Consider the following 17,577-nt stretch of genomic DNA (forward strand, 5'->3'; position numbering starts at 1 on the left):
AAAAGCGTTTCATAGCGACCAGTATCTATGCTTCTTACAACGAGGCTTGGAAAGTAAAGCAAATTGAAACTGCTGAGAAAATACGAGAAATTGATCGTATTAATTTGGAAAATCACTTTCTGTGGTAGACAATGGGTTAATGACTCTGTCTTCCAGAATATATTCGTTGGACAATATTGTATCCTCTGCCTTTGATGTGATAGACAGAGATTTGCTAATGTTACAACATGGCCAGTCTCAATTACGTTCTATTATAGAATTAGGCTGGACGCTTCAAAATCTTCGTCCAGGCTATGTGCCTTGGCGTTTAATCAACACAACGTCATTATTTTCCATTTTTAACCTTACTGATAAACAGATCAGTTTGGCACAGAAAGGAGCAGACTATACAATCCTGAGCATCGAAAAACTTGAGAGATTACCATTGACAATGTCAGAGAGTCCTGTCATTAAATGGATAATACACAGAATTATCACAATTCCGATAACAACTTTCCGATTTAAAAAGTGCCTTGAGAACATACCTGCTGGCCAGTATGAACAATTGGGTAAAGGATATGTAAAATCTGAATGGAAATTACCATACAGTCATTCTTGCTATAGTGACAGCGACAAAAATGTATTTCTTAGTGGTGAGAACTGTAAACATTCACTAAGCGGTATACTTTTGTGTCAGGGTATTAATTTACACGGAGCATGTGATGGAAATTCTAACAACCTTTCATGCCACCAGCTAGTCAAACCTGCAACTCAGATAGAGCCCTTCTTTATGCAACTTTCGAACGGGAGTTACATTCTTAGAACGGATCACAGATGTTGTGGCCTCGTGCCAGGGAAAAGTTATCTAGTGAAAGTAACATCCATGGTCAAATGCTGTATGCAAGCATTCTTCCCGAGTGGGCCTGCAGACACAGTGACTCCCATCTGGCCTCGTCTGAATCTCTATTCTATACGAATTGATACATTTAGCAAAATGAAATCTGTACTTTTACAGACAACAGTGCCTATAACGTCATCAAAAGAGACGTATGATCTTCTAGTTGCAAGGACAGCTACTGAAGTTCATGACCTTTTATCAACAAATTGCCCCGTGCATTTCGTAGAAATGTTGAGCCAACTCCTTAACATGTCTAGTGCAACAAGCATCCCAGGCATATTTAAGACAGTCTTTACGGGACTTCTTACACCCTTCCAGGCAATTTTGGGAATCGTTCCTAATTTTGTACACTCTGTTTTTGGCGGGATACCATTATTTTTGGGACTTGTAGCAGGGATTTTATTTTTGACCCTCCTGCTTCGTTATGGCAAGCCGAAACTCAGACATAGCTCCCATGGGAATGGAAGAGACAATCCTAGCAATGCGCTACCGGGACAGGATAACTAACGTCCTTGGATTGGCCAGGCTGAGAGATCTAAAACATGACCTGGTTCCTTTCATTCAGACCGATATGGCAAAATTGCATTTTACCTGTGCTACGGTGTATGCTTTGCGGAGATGAATGCGTGTTGGACATCTGTCTTTCGCTTCCATCAGCAGTACCAATGGACGTCGATACTGTGCTCAGTCCAATAACGGCTCACGCATTGTGTTGTCCCCAGCGGCTACCAATCCTGATGACAGCATTCGTTGAGACTCCTGTACTACGACTAGGTGGTAACAGTGGAGCAAGTGACAAAAGCAACATCACCCAGGTACGGCCTTCTGTGAGCATTGCTGCTCCCGACTATGATGACAGCAATCATTCTCACACCTGCCAAGTTACAGCGCTATCTAATTTGGTTGAACTGTCACCTGAATTTGTAGACCAATTCTTTGAGAGCCTGTCTGATACGATGTTCTCACCCATACAGAAACAATAACTTTGGAGAAGCTTTCCGACACACAGCGTTCCCATGAACTCTGAATTCGGCCTTCAGTTTTGATCAACAAAAACTGCTAAAAGCTTTGGAACTCTATTTCCCCGGTCAAGCAATAATTCTTTTGAATTGGACATTTTTTTTAATATTGACCCTTTCTGGCACGAACAGTTCTTTGCTTAACGTAAAAACTATTCTTAGAGAACAGAAGCTTCACACTTCTATTTCTAAACACATCTAGAGACATAACAACATTACACCAGCCTCTAGCACATGTTATTAAAATGCATTTATATGTGATGATTTATCTCGCTTTTCTTCTGTTAGAGATACTTCATGTGTAATTCTTTTGCATAATCGTTCATTGATTTCATATGCAATAATTTTTTGAATGATTTCTATGCTTCAAAAAACGTACAGTACCTAAATTTCACGTATGACAAATACGCCTATTTCGAATGCATTTATGTATTTTGGGGTGGGCAATGTTACACATGCATCTAATTGCTTTAGTTTTAGTAATTTTGATGGACATGAATACGTGGAGTGGGTGTTATGTGTTTATCTAGGCTCCTGATCGATACTGTGACCTTATGCCCGTATTCGGCTATAAATCCATTTATTCCCTATATTGGCATAACCGTTCAAGTGCGATTTTCAGAAATGTCATCTCTGGCCTCACACGAACAGAGCCACATTCCAGCATAGTTCTCTCTGCCACTTCCTTTGCGACCAATTAGTGCAATGACAGAGCAGAAGTCACTATCTGATATTCCTAGATTAACACTCCGAGTTCTTCAACAAGATAAAACTCCGCAAACCTGGAAATCCCCGCTTCCTTTGTTTTGATTAGTAATGGAACTCTAATGAGCAACTGATAACTATCACTTCCTAGTGACATCTTTAATTGACGTCTTATGTCCAGCAAACTTGCGTCAAACCCGGCACCTGTCAGGTATAAATATTACCAACGTTGCCTTAAGCAATGAGCTACTGTTGCTGATACTAGCTGCCTGCAAGACCCCGTGTTGGTGAAGCTAGCACCCTGTCGCTGCAGCCTGCTGTCCCCTTGGTGGTGAAGCTACTGATACCATTATCGCTGCTAAAGCGCGAACGATGGTGCAGTACGCTTAGGAGCTGAATAGGCGTCCCTCTGCGAAGACATCCAGCAGATTCCAGCTGCCCGCGGACGCTGTCCCCCCTCCTTCCTCGACGCGCTGAAGAGAGCCGCTGCCTTTCTCGTGCAGAGAAATCCAGCTCCGGCGTTTCCGGTCTACCCTTGCGGGTGACTGGGATATCGAGAGTGACCCCTGAAGGAGATACCAATCCTCCATCATTCTATTCAGAGGTATGGTGTTGACTAAACCCTTAGACGAGAATTCTTGAAACAAACCTTGGCAAAACCAACTTAACTTAAAGCTACTTACTTACTCCCCTTCCACGTGTTAGGCTTAGGTCAGGCACACTGGGGTAGGCGTAGTTAGAAGCACCAGTTGAGTATGTTAGCCTAATGTATATATGACTGTATATATGTTTTATGACTTTTAAACCATTGTATGGCTAAGAAACCATATCAATGCTTTTACAGTTCTATTTCGCAATCCTTATCTTACTGTACGTACTTTTTATCATAACAAGTCTTGCAATTGTGGCAATACATTTCTCTTGTACGAGAAGAAAGACTGTTCAATAAATGTTAACCCTTTATTGACAAACGCCCGTCTCTCTATTCTCTACATCTCGTGAAAGTAAACTGCACTAGACTGACTGAGTGAAATACATGTCTATTGTTTCACACGACCCTAGAGATTGACTCTTGATCTGAGGAGCAAAGTTGTCATGTTGCACGGTTGTTGGAAAGCTGAATCCCTTCTTGTCTGTGCCAAGGAAGCTGATCACTTCCTATGCAGAGAAGAAAGTTTCCAATGACCTCTGAGCTAGTTGGTAACACACCCAATTAAGTTTAGCATAGTCAGTGGAGGCCTGGAATATCTGCAGTTCCACGTCGATACTACTGTTTATGTTATTCCAATGCGCAGGGCCTAGTGGGAAACTAGGAACTACACTACAACCTGAATGGGAGGTGTGGAATTCCATAACAAAGTGGTCTGTCCAGTTTACTTGTATTGGAGGAACACATGTCATGGAGTTAGATTTATTTGTAAAAATAAGGTCCAAAGTATGTCCTGCTAGATGTGTAGGACCGGTATTCATTAGAGTTAGTCCAAACAAAGAAAGATCAGTCAGTAAGGACTGTGCCTCTCCATACTCCTTCAAATCGCTGTGTACATTGAAATCTCCTAAGAGTATGATTTCATTCTCAGTGTCAATGTGTCTGGCTAATATCTCCAACAGTAAGATGTTAAAACTAGCACAAGGCCCTGGAGGGCGATAAACTAATGCCCCTTTATAACTGATTTTATTAGAGATGCAGACTTTAAAAACCAGAATTTCTAGATCAGGAGTGCTATTTTCTTCTAAAATGGTGATCGATAAGTTGTGTTTATATACGATCGCAATACCTCCCCCAATCTTGGTTGGACGATCTAACCTGACTATTTTGTAGCCTTCTGGGATCCCTAAAGTAATAACCGGGACCGAATGGGGTTTTAGCCATGTTTCAGTCAGATAGCAGAGTTCAGGTTACACAGAGGAAATCAAGTCCTATACTTCGCTATGGTGCTTAGACAGTGATCTGATATTACATAAAAGGTTTCTGCTTTTTAAAGGGTCCTGTGTGACTGCCATTAGAGCAGGGGCTTCATATAGAAGAAATGGCAGATGAATGAGATGAAACCTTTGCCCAGATAGTAATAACATGGTAAAAATTACAAAATAGTGAGGTAATACTAACACAAAATGTGCCTCATTATGCCACATAATTTAACTGTTCTTACTGCATAAGTTATTAAACTTTCCCGCCACATAATTCCTGTCGCTATGCTCTCAGTTCACTATTCTCATGATAAATCAGCGTGGAAGCAGGAATGTATTTTAGTTCATGTTAAAAAAAATCTCACTTTACTAAATACGTCTCAATGCAGTGACATAATCTGATCGACTAAGGTAAAACACTTCTGTGTGTTAAGGAGATATGTTTTTTGAGTTTTGAGGAAATGCCTCTATTTCCTCCTTCCTAGGTGAGTAATGACAATTGATGATGGAATATGATTCTTTCTTTTGTTGTGAGCCCTGCAGGACACCCTGCTTTTCATTCACACAGGGACAGGGAGGGCTCACATCACATTTAAGGGCATTTCAAGTACCACGATGCAATAATTAAAACTCAGAAGTGACCCTGGGCACAGCGGGCAAAGTGGGGCTACGGGGAGCACCACAGAGTTGAAATCAAACTCAGTGAACTCCACGTAGCTCGGCTACGCCACCCACCTCCACCCCTCTTTTACTTTAAACATTTACAGTAGTTAATAAAACATTAAATACACTTGCCTTAAGAGTGCCCTCCCCGGGCTGCCCGCCTCGTCTGTTTCCTCTGCGTTCGATATAGATTAAGAAAACTGCGCATGCGCGCCAGAGCATGCATATTTCTAACAAAGAAATGCGCATGCATAATCTGTATGGACACGGAGGAAACAGAGGAGATCATCAGCCCGGGGACGGCACGCTTAAGGTAAGTGTATTTAATTTTGTATTAACTACTGTAAATGTTTAAAGTAATAGGGGGTGGAGGCGGGTGGTGGGCCAAATGTTCTCCGCCTAACACGGAGTAGGCACAACTCTGCACACTCCGCGGGCAGGGCGGAGATCTCCTCCCACCCTTACTCAGAAGCACTTTACAGCCCATGGCAGCGAGGCCCAGGTGAGGGGGTCCCCTCTCTGCCTCCTCTGAGCCTTGCAGGACGGAATCTCTGCTGCTGAAGTCTTTAGAAAAGCTGCCCTCTGGTGCAGCCCCTTAGATGTGAGCAGGGGTGAAGTCCTGGGCAGCTGCATACACTTCCCATTCCTAGCCCTGGCCCTGATCAGAAGGATAGTCATTACCACACACTTAATCTTTTCATCACTTTTAATTTAGTTGGGTGTTTCTCCTGAAACTAGATAGGACCTTAATTGAGAGACAAATTATCCTCTAGGAAGAGAGCCTCGGATGTCACATTCATCAAACTCAATGCTCTGTAATAGGTTAAAGCTGAGTTTAGATTACTCAAAAGTGAATTAATTGACTTTTGGTTTAAAATCTGCCTGTTAAGAATCTGAATTAGCATAATTAAAGCCGAAATAAATTGCCACGATGAATAAAACAAATTATAATGATTAAGAAAGGAATGATAAAAAACAAAACAATGAATTCGCTACAGTAAAATAATTACAATTTGAGAAAAATCTTCTTAGGACAATAAATGCATTCCCTATAGAAATATATATTTAAAGAAAAGAAAATCTATGTGAGAATTTGGGTTGCTGGTAGAGTGGCCACAATCCCTGCCAGGGTGAACTACAAAAAGAGAATATTGTAATGAATTATTTGACACCAAAACAATAAAAATCCAATCATGAGAACCAGAGTAAGTATAGTGAAAACTAGCACCTATAAGATCAAAACACCAACCGTGGCCATCTAGCCATGAGAGAACCGGTCCAAGTCCAAAGCTCTGCCCCACAGCAATGGAGCGTGGTTTGGATACAAAGAGTGGATTGAGCCCATTCTTGACTTGCGTTCGAAGGTAGAAAAATGTCTGAGAAGGTCAATTTCAGCGGGGGTGGGGGGGGGTCAGCTGGAGGTGTCCAAGGATGAGGCGTCATCATCGGTGAGCTGCTGGATATAGTCTTGGTGAGGATCTCTACATTAGAACTTAAGACCTGATTTAGATCTTGGCAGATCTGGGTCCACTTGTATTTTTTCAATGGGTTCACCACCCACCTACGTGGCTCTCCACCCACTCTATTTAGATGTTAGCTGCTCCATGGACGAAAGACCGACTGAGTGCAGATTCAGCCAGGAATTTGCACCCGTGCTGATGGCATCATAAGCAGAAGCGGCTATCGGTGGGAGTCTAGCCAAGATTAACGCCGGGCCAATCACAATGTGCCTTTCCGTTGAGGAAACTGTGACAGGGATAACCCCTACTTTGAGTTGGTGGAATTGAAGGAAATGAAGTAGAAACCTACCTTTTTCATCTGTTTCCCACTTCCGTTTCCAACTAGTACACCATTGTCCAGGTCCTCCCTTTGCTGCTAATACATGACCTTCACACTAATAACCTCATTTGTCGCCGGAATCTAAGGTGATCTTATTTGTACAGTTGTCTTTCTATGAATAGTGTGTTGACAATTGCTTTAGTCTTGTGTATTTTTACTTTGCTCTTACGTGCATTGTGCCCTTAAGGCTTGATTACCTGAATCAGGTCTCCGTGAGAGTCTAGTGATAAGAAATAGTTATTGTATCCAGAGACGCTGTTATTACAATCCTGGGGTATCTCTTAATAGACCATTGTAATCTGGTCCTGGTTTAGTCTTCTTGGTTCCAGGAGGTGAACACAGACTAAAATCCCCAACATGCATGCCGTTGAGAAATGAACACAAGTGGATAGAACTGTGCATCTGTCTGCTAAAATGGAGTCATCTGGTAATGACGGCTAGACTTATGTGTTCAATTCTGGTGCTTTTTCTTACTAATGCACACAATTTCTTCTGTAAAATTCTCCATGTGAGAAATGTAAAATAGTGACTTGCTAAATATGTAGGGCTGAAAGGACTCAGCAGCCAATTCCTAGGCTTGAAACAAAAAAAAGGAAAACAAAGCTCTATTGCCTGAGGTGCCACCTGCATTCCAGGCCTCTCTACAAACCGGGTGCTAGGCAACTGTTATCACCGGACAGGATCAATCACAGCATGCTGCTTATTTCAAAGGCATCAATCACAGACCAGCATACAGAGGGTGAGGCGAACTGAACTAATTTGTATTGTAAATGTATTTATATAGCACTTACCACCCCTGACGAGGCATCAAAGAACTAAAATATAGAAAAGACTTTGCGCAAACTTCTATATACAGAAACAGAACACTGACTTGGTTTGAGGACTAGATGATTGAAAAGATACCTCATGCACACTAAATGAAATAGAAGTGAACACAGAAAAAGAAACGTAAAGCTAGAACAGACACATGAGGAACACAGAATGGGGACATGCAAATATGCACAACAATGACAAACTGCAGGGTAGGGTGACAGGATGGGGGCCAACAAAATCAAGACAGTGATGCAGGAAAATAAAAATAGAGATGAGAAGCATACAGTATTAGAGTAACAGAAATGGATGTTGAAAAACAAGAAAACAAGCAACACCGAAACATGAAATAAGCAGATGCCCTCTGAAAATAGCGTCCGTGATTTAATCTAAGTCTTTTAATGCTCAGAAAATGTGATTAGATAAGAACAAGATTTACAGGCCTATTTACAAAAACAAAGTAGAGTTAGGAGCGGTGAAAAACAGGACTGATCTTGTGAATTACTTTTCAAGAAAGAAAAAAGTAGCACTTGTTCCCTGCTCTCCGGGATCGAAAAACACAGGAAGAGGCATGACAAATGCATGCCATGCCCAAATATGCTGAAAGAGTAGGAGAGCGATGAGATGATGGAGTCATCAAATAGGAAGCCTATGGGCGGACTGCAGCCCACAAAGTATATACAATATGTCTCGAAGAGACGGTGATATCTCTGTCTAGCCGAGACAAAAAACAAGAGGGTGAAGGCAAAATGTTTTAAGGGGAAGACTGCCCTGAGACTAAAAGATCTAACAATCTGTTAGTATGGTAGAATTGATTTGTAAAATTTTAAATCTAAATTCAGCCAATTAAGTAATTTCTAGAGAGAGAAGGGAGTGCATTCCACAATTGGCAGACATTAAAAAGGCATTAAGGTTAACAGAGGATGTGGATATTGAATAGGGCAACTTTGTCTTCTAGAGGTCAATCTCACAATTGAAAGTTAGCTATTTCAAGTGCAAGGATTATGGCCAATGGTTATTGACCCTAATATCTCACCTCTTACTGTCAACACTTAAGACTATCTTGAAGTTAAAGCTGGAGCCAGGAAAACACACCTTAAATATGCACCTCTTTAATGAACACAACAACATAATGCAGTAACCATCCACAAACCAGCCACTTCTCCTACAAGTTGTTGACTTTATGCTTGTGTTTGACCCTGCAGAGAGCGCTGCTGCATTTTGGGTAGGTTCGTACTATGGGAATATCACATATATAAATAGGAACCTTCAATCACTGGGCTCAATCATAAAAACAACAACAAGACCCTATTGCTAAATCATTTAACAGAACCGAGAAATGTTGACTGTGTATCCCTTGTTCACATCAACACATTATCCCACTGCCCACAAGCTTTTATTAGAACCACTGAGCTATGTGCTGCTGGTTAAACTGCAAACTTTAGAATACCATCTAACTCCAAATTCACTAGAAAGTGTCTCTCAAGCCATAAGTGTGTCTTCTTTACCCCGCTCCCATTTCTAGTTCTAAAAAATATTTTTCAAGCCCAAATTGTGATTATAAAATATGTGCAAATTTCACACATCTTCTCAATGCACAAATTTCATCAAGTAAGACCTAGAAGAATATGTCTCGTAAAAAACACTGCAAATTTTAAGGCCTTAAGACAAGTAAATATGTTTTACAGAAATATATCATATAATTCCCCATTTCGCACTATGGTAATGATATTGCGGTAGTAATAATGTGGCAGGCGGTATCAGTGATGTTCACCATCTTACTCCAACAAATTATAGGAAAATCATAATTGCCAAATACTTATATATATATGTGTATGTCATGTGATCAAGGCCCTAGAGGGATGAAATGTGTAATGGCTGACAGCAAATAAATATTTTTGCACTTACTTTGTGGGCTGTGCTCTGGCTTTGCTACAAGAATTGAAGGCAGTGGGGGAGAGTGTATATATATGGCAGGGCGGGAGCTGTGCTCCTGCCATAGGAAACAGCAATGTCCCATAGGTGGGCACCCTGGGACACTGCAGGAGCCGGCCCAGGGGGGGTGGTGGTCCCCATGGCCATCGAGGGCTCCAGGAGGGGGGCCCCGTGGCCCCCCTCGCTTCATTTTCAAAGCCTCATGGAGGTGGTGGGCCCCGGTGCATGGGGGTCCGTAACAGACCCACCAACTTCAATATTTAGTGCCTCGGGGAGGTGGTAGTCCCTGGGGCGTGTGGGGGAGCTCAAGCCCCCCACACATTTATTTAAAAATAAAGGAGCTGGCGGTCATTTGTGCTTGGGGGGGCCCAGGAGGCCCCCCACCCTAATCATAAAAAAAGCCCAGGGAAGCTTGGGGGGCCGTGAGGCCCCCCACACTTTTTGCATAATGCCCCGGGGAGGAGGCAGTACCTAGGGCTGTTGGGGGGAGCATGCCCCCCACACATCATAAATATATCCCCAGGGAGGTGGCGGGCCCCGGGGTTGCAGGGCCCCCGCCACATAATTAAGCATTCCACTGGGACCTGGCCCACCAGGGGGCTTAAATACAACGAAGTGCAGGAACCCGCGCTTCATTTTTTTCTATTTTCTTGGCGGATTCGCGACCCCAGCGTGAATTCGGCAGATTTTTTTTTTTAATGCTTTTTTTGGCCCTGGGAGTGCTTGAGAAACCCAATGAGCAGGCCTAGGGGGGGGGTCAGGGCTTTTGTACCCTGCCCCCTTTTCATGTTTTTTATCTTTGTTTCACTCTTTTTCTTGTGACTCGGTTACCGAGTCACAAGATGGCTGCCAACTGTTCCTGGTTTGGAATGTTGGCAGATGCCTTGAACACTAAGAGCACATCATGCAGTTGTCTGCTTCCTGCGGCGCTGCTGTTGATGGCAGGACCGTGAGTTGGAGCCATTAATAGAGCTCCTGTGTTTCAAACTTGCCGGCAAAAGCTGAGGAGCAGTGACAGCCCGATGGCCCCCTAGTGCAGCTCCCAATCCAGTAAATTGATAAGGGCACGGCGGTAAGAACAAAATAGCTAGTAACTTAAGTTTAAAGATACTGGTGTGCTGAATTCAGCTGTAGTTACTCACTGAGTGTAAACATTCACAGCTGAGTCCTGGAAAACGCGAATGAATGAAGCTTGTGTTGTAAAGTTTACTCCACACTTACTGTGCTTGTACTGGCTAACCTTGGGTAACCCCAGTTCCATTGTTTCAGGTCCCTCGAGAGAGTTCCAATTTTCCTTTCCGACTAATCTTGATAACTCATTGGAGCTGACCTATCGCTTTTAAAGATGTCTCTACAGTTTTCCTCTGCACTTAATTAATCCCAGCCCTTCTGGCCTCTATAGATCACCCAGGATGTGCGCAAATAGCATTTTAACACCCCCCCCCCCCTATCTATCCATCACTAGCTGCCCTCAAGATAATTTGGGCATCAAATCACAATTTCCTGCAGTTTAAAAACTGTCATTTTGAACACCCCATTCATGCAGTCATGGATGTCAACGCCACACCTGTCTTCCCACTGAAGCACCAGCAAATTACTGCAGTATTTTCACAAGGATGAAGAGTGGAGAGCCTGTCTTTTTTTTTAGCACTCCCATGGGTCAAGGATGAGTGTCCCATGCTCCTTTACCTCTGGCAATCATTTACTACAAGTTCTGGAAAGTGTGGTATCAATAGGAAAATAAAGAAACGTTCACACACCCCACGCAGCCCATTTAAGAAGGAAATCACAGCATTTCACACAAGTTAGGGCACAATGAAAGGAGCATTCGTGTTACTGTTTGCTCTATCTGTCGGCCATGCAGACCCCAGAGAAAAGACTCCAAACATAAAGACATATGATGACTATTTGTTTATAAGTTCCTGCGTCATAATATGGTTGTATATACAGAGCACCCTTGGTGGAAATCCCAGCTGATGGCGGTTGCAGATTAGAGCTGATTTGTAATGTTTGTCTAATTAGTTGATGTCTAAATGTGCCTATTGGTTCCAGCTTTATATTATTAACAAGTAGAATTTCCATAATGTTTTTTTTTCACAGTGGACACATGCAGTGAAACGTTATTAAACCCATATGCCATAGGCAGATCAGGAGAACTCCACAAGGGCTTTAACAAGAACCTTTTTGAAAATCATTAACACGTGATAGTTTTTTTCCATATTTAGAAAAGGGACTGTGTTGTAATAGACCCTCTACAGTGGCAAATATTCTGTTCCTGGTGCTAAAACTGCATTGATTGTCACTCAGATTTTTAAAAAGAAATCCTCTGACAAATGAAGGCATGTTTATTTATGTTTTTTCATTGCTGGCTGCCAAATAGAAGTTCTCTAAAGACTGGTTTGCCTTGTCCCTCGGAGGAGGAAAGAGTTTTATGATCAGGACATTTAGGCCTAATTACAGCCATGGTTCATGGGCTGGCTGAAAGAATAACATTGAAGTGGCGGCGCAGACACACCATCTTCACGGGCAAAGCAGCTCTGCTTAATAAAAGTATGAGTGAATGAATCTGATCCGCGTCTATTTTTCGTTAGGCCACATTTTCGATTGCTAGTCCCTTCTTGACGTTACACCGAATCCTCTTAACAAAGAGACAGCACAGCGGCAGCAATGTGTAGTGTGTTTAGGAAATTAAAAGCGCCCAAAAGCCATCACTAAATTGCACATGTACAACACACATAAAACACATTTCGTGCTATTTTACAAGAAATTAAAAGTGTTTTGTTGTTATTCATCCACATAAAATTTGCAGTACCTCAGATTCACCCCCCCTAAGAAAAGAGCAAATGTTTAAAATGTTATCACCCTGCTTAAGTTTTAAACATGGATGAAAAATGAAACCCGTAACGGCATAAAGTTGGTACCTTTGCTGTGAATACATTTGTTTTAAAAATCCAGGCACAGATCAAAAGTAACCTTCCTCTGAGAGCTCCCTGCCTTCCTTGCTTGTCCCAGAATGCTCTAGTGCAGGTGCGTTTGCCAGGGGCTGTTACTGCCAGTGCAATCCACAGGTGAGATGTTCCATTACTTATTACCCCATACACAATTTCTCCTACAAATACAGTGGTCAGACCCTTTGGCAGGTCATTAAAGCCCTATTAAGTGGGAAACGCCAGCTCTCTCCGTGGTTCCATTTAGTTGCCCTTATAACTGCTCAGAGCTATGGAACAGCGCTGTATTGCTAGGTAAATAGTTAGAAATGACTACTGAAGGAAACATTTCTTAACTTATTCATAATTCAGGTGTTCTCCTGGAGTGACACTACAGCTGGTGGTTTGTGCGCCTGTCACATCAGGTGTGCTGCATCACATTATCAGCTCGAGTGAATTGCTGTGTTGTTCATTACGTGCCCACAACAAGGCTCTGAAAGTTTATTTCCCTGACATGTGATGTGAAGGTGAATCAAGTAGTGAAGCCTGTTTGCTTCCGGCAGTCAGTGCACACTGCACAAGCTGGCACTAATCTCCTTCATATAGCAAATTTCCGTAATCTCACTTTTGTTTTCTTATTGAGAGCTAGAAGAGCAAAAAGCAGTGATTAGTTTGGAACACTCATAGCTGCCGGTGTCCAAAATGGTTCTAAGAAGGCCGCCACCCACTTTTAACCCCTGGTGTGGATCACTTTCGAATGGATCAATCAAACATGACAGCCTCATGAGCGCAATAACCTCTTAGTCCACAAAGGCATGTGGCCATCCATCAAGACATGACATAAATCAGAAGAAAGCCTGCCACCTGCAAGGCTGTCTCTGTAGAACAAGCATCCGATGCAATATCAAACCATACATTGAGGTTATGTCAATGAGATTGTGAGAAAGATTTCTGATGCTACTTTTCTGATTGATCCCTTTAATGGGTTATTTCCCAATGAGCTAGGGGGTTTGATGCCAAATGCTGCTGTCTCAGCTGGTGATTCCTGTTTGAACAGCCAAACCAGGCACGAGCAGGGCATTACGAACAACAGGTCTTAACAGGTTGTTAAGTGTGACTGATTGGAGTGGAATCCTTAATCAAGTGAAAAGGAATCATCATCATCAGCTGAGTTGCATTATGTTCTAAAAGCCTTGTGTTAGGAGAGTGTGTCAGTGAATGGTGCAAGTTCAAGGTAAGTATGTTAGAGCCACAGTAAAGAAAGGCATTGTGAAGTGACTGGGCAAAGGAGGATGGATTTGTCAGTCCGTCAGGTGAGTGTGTGCGGGTGGGTGAAGGTGTCGGGTCACTGAATAATGGTAGGAAAATTATTTCACCTAGTGTATGTTGTGAAGGTATCAGAACTCCTTTCAGAGGGCCACGAGGCAAGCAGGAGCAGCTGGGCCCAAGAGTGGGGGTGAGGTTTTTTACAACTGATGTTCTGGGGCCCAACTACTATGGGTTCTGAGCAACTGGACCAAGTACCCCTCCAGTACTTGACTCTCAGTGGTAGCGCGTGTCGAGCAGTCTAAGGCCTCTCCTCTCGTACAGGGTGGTGAGCACAGGCTCACAACTCAAAGTACGTTCAGTTGCAGCAATACATTCTTTTCCAGTCAATTACATTAATTTATGACAAAAGTAGTATTTGTTTACGAACACAAAGTGAAATACAGCATACACAAACAATAGGCATAGCCCCCTGAGGTCAGGGCTATGGTGTTCAAAAGGCAGGTCCCTGATATCACTTTCCTCTCACTAGCAGTAGTGTTTTTTCCCCATTCACTATAGGCGACATTAAGGTTAGGCTCCATGAGTAGTGAAGCCTGACTCTTCTTCCTCCTCCAGTGTGTGTCCCACCCAGCTCACAGGACTGCAGCAATCCACAAGTCTGCCTGGGGGCATTCCTCTACATCCTCATACTACTGCAGTCATCCCATGGTCTCCCAAAATGGGACCCAGAATCATCCATGTATTGTACCAGACACAGACACACATACACCTAGCATATGCATGTAACAAACACACATGCGGCACAGCGCCACATACAAACTTGATAAAGGCCACAGGTGACTCACACATCAGAAGCACTTTACATGAGTGAACCTTTAGGCATCACTCCCATGAAACCGGTTTCATTTTTACTGATCACTATATGGTATGCTGCCACCACCAGCCACCCGCTACTTATCTCTGGGCAAACACAGTAACTTTTCATCTCTATGAGAGTATCACTTTGGGGATCTCTCTTGGTCCGACAAGATAGCAATCCTTTAGGCTGGCCTATGTCATGGTGCACACTCATGATCCATGGTTGTCAATGACAACAAAAATGAACCCCAGAGATCCGGACATAGTTGCACCTGGTGCACTCAGGGCAGGGGCACACGTCCATCACCATGTGCAGCACTTTACCATAGAAGTGTAAGGTGAGTATACAAGAAATATGGACTGTGTTATTTGAGAATGTATAGAGAACAGAGAGGGTGAAAGTCTAATGTAGGCGAGTGAAGGTAGGGTAGACGTGTCAAGCGAGTGTGCAAGTGGAGAACAAAAGTGTTCGCTGAGTGTACAGGATGGGTGGATATGTCCGATGAGTGTGCCAAGTAGATCAAGACGTTTTACATGAGAGTGAAGGAATGGTAGCAGTGCTAGGTTGTTGTGTGCAAGTAATAGATCACTGTGAGTTTGTAAGTATAGAATATCTGTATTAGTTGAGTGGCTGAGAGTAGGGTATCAGCATCACTGGAGAAGGACAAAGAGAGGGCAAAAATTAACATGACAATGTGAGCTAAATTGTGAGAAGAAGTGTAAGATGTATTTGCAGGGGAAACTGGTTTTGTTGAGTGTGGCGTGTTTGTGTATGTGTTTAGGAGGGCTAAAGAGAAAACTGCCTTGCTAACTGCTGCTACACACTCTATTCTGGTTAGCACGCACTGTTTTACTTCAGGGCCATAGTTATCTCACTAAATGTGCACCTTATTTGGTTCTGTTGTTGAACCTGAGTGAACAGTAGGGGCTATTTTCCTGAAAAACCCTTCATTTTTTCATACCAAGGTTTCTGATGGCCAGTTTGTGTCATTCTGGGTGTGAAATAGAAAGAGCTTTTGTGCTAAGAGAGTCCGGGGGGGGGCTGTTGCTCCTGCAGAGGCGTAAGAAATTCTTCATACTTTTCTAAAAAGAGGCAAAACCGTGAGCCAGTGTAATTCACTCTGATCCCAACCAGACTGTTGCAGTGGGGATGTCCTAGGCATGGTGAACTTGCATGTATCCCTGCCCTGAGTGCCCTACTACACGTGAAACTTATAAGCTGACTTTTATTTTGATCCTGGCATCATGTAGTGTGTGCCCAGGGCCTAGGACTGTTCATAAAAATGTAGGGTTGTTGGCCTGCCTTATGACCTGGAGGGGCACACTAAGTCTGCCCTCATTGGAGGGTGGACTACAGTTCCTGTGCTGGGTGTATGCTGTAAGGCAGTGATGGCAGCATTCTGGGTTTTGAGATTTATAGTTGACTAGCCTGTTTTACTCTGTGTCAGTGACAATGTGGTGTACTGACCCCTCTTGTGTGAAGGTCTGCTGTTAGGTTAAACCTAGAACCTTGCACTGACATCTCTTGTGAATGTCAAGTGTGTTTGTATAGTGAGCATGAGATGCCTGTATGTTAGTAGAAACTATGTGTGTATGTGTATAATCATGTGTGTATGTGTATAATCATCAGTGATTGTATATAGACCAAGTCGTCATATTACATCATTTCGTGCAGACTGCACTTCGTCAGGGAGAATCAAATTTGAAGGGTAAGCGCCTATGAACGTCTTCCGGGTTCTTTCCGTTGGGACCGGGTACGAATGCTGAGTTCATAGACGCTTACCCTTCCAAATTTGATTCCCCCTGACGAAGTGCAGTCCGCACAAAATGCATTGGGGATATATCAATTACACGGAGCGCTTTCAAATTATTTAACCATTGAATATGGAGTATATTCATCAATTGATCCCATATGATGTAATATGACGACTTGGTCTATATACAATCACTGATGACTATCCTATGGAGAATATGAATTTTCATTAAAAGATGGTTTTGAAAACTGATTTACTTCTCGAATACCTTTCTACTACATACACCACGCGTGTCTCACGCATCAAGTGTGCTTAGTGGTTGACCTTGCTCGCAGCAAGGCCTTGCTTTGACATTTTCCTAGCACCTCATGGACCAGGAGGTGACCACATTGAGCGCCAAAAAGGAACTTACCTTTGCAAACTTTACTACCATTTACTTACGCAAATTACCTTGTGAGTGCTGCGGTCACTATAATAGTCTATGTTATGAGTATGCCAGACAGAATTGCTTTATTAACCTTCCTGCTTTCTTTATTTCACAATTGCTTTATTAACCTTCCTGCTTTCTCAAATTTGCTTGAAAATGCACCATTTTTCCACTATATTTTCAAAATTTTCTCGGGGGGAAATCCCCCCGAACCCGCCTTAGGGGGTTCGGGCTCGCTCGCTACGGTGCAGTATAATTATCAGTTTACGCCTCACCAATTTCAAATGTCACCAGCCGCCACTGGTAGAGCAGCCAACTCAGCTACATGGCAGAGTTGGAATTTCTGCATGAGTTCTGTGTTTTCAATGTAATGCGTAGTTAACAAATCTCCACAACCTCCGCTAGCGGAGCGGAGTTCGTTGCCAACGGTTAATGTATATATATATATATATATATATATATATATATATATATATATATATATATATATATATATATATATATATATATGTGTGTATTTAGATAAATACACACACATACATATATGCTATCATATTGAAAACAATAACTGTGAACTAATAAC

General features: G+C 42.7%; 1 protein-coding gene across 2 annotated transcripts in view; it reads right to left on the bottom strand.

The window, feature by feature from the left end:
• STRA6 (signaling receptor and transporter of retinol STRA6) overlaps positions 1–17,577 on the bottom strand; it is a 391,743-nt gene that overhangs the window by 38,132 nt on the left and 336,034 nt on the right. The gene's annotated exons all lie outside the window — the stretch shown is intronic.

This window comes from Lissotriton vulgaris, chromosome 2_2 (assembly GCF_964263255.1).
Source record: "Lissotriton vulgaris chromosome 2_2, aLisVul1.2, whole genome shotgun sequence".
Taxonomy (NCBI): Eukaryota; Metazoa; Chordata; class Amphibia; order Caudata; family Salamandridae; genus Lissotriton; species Lissotriton vulgaris.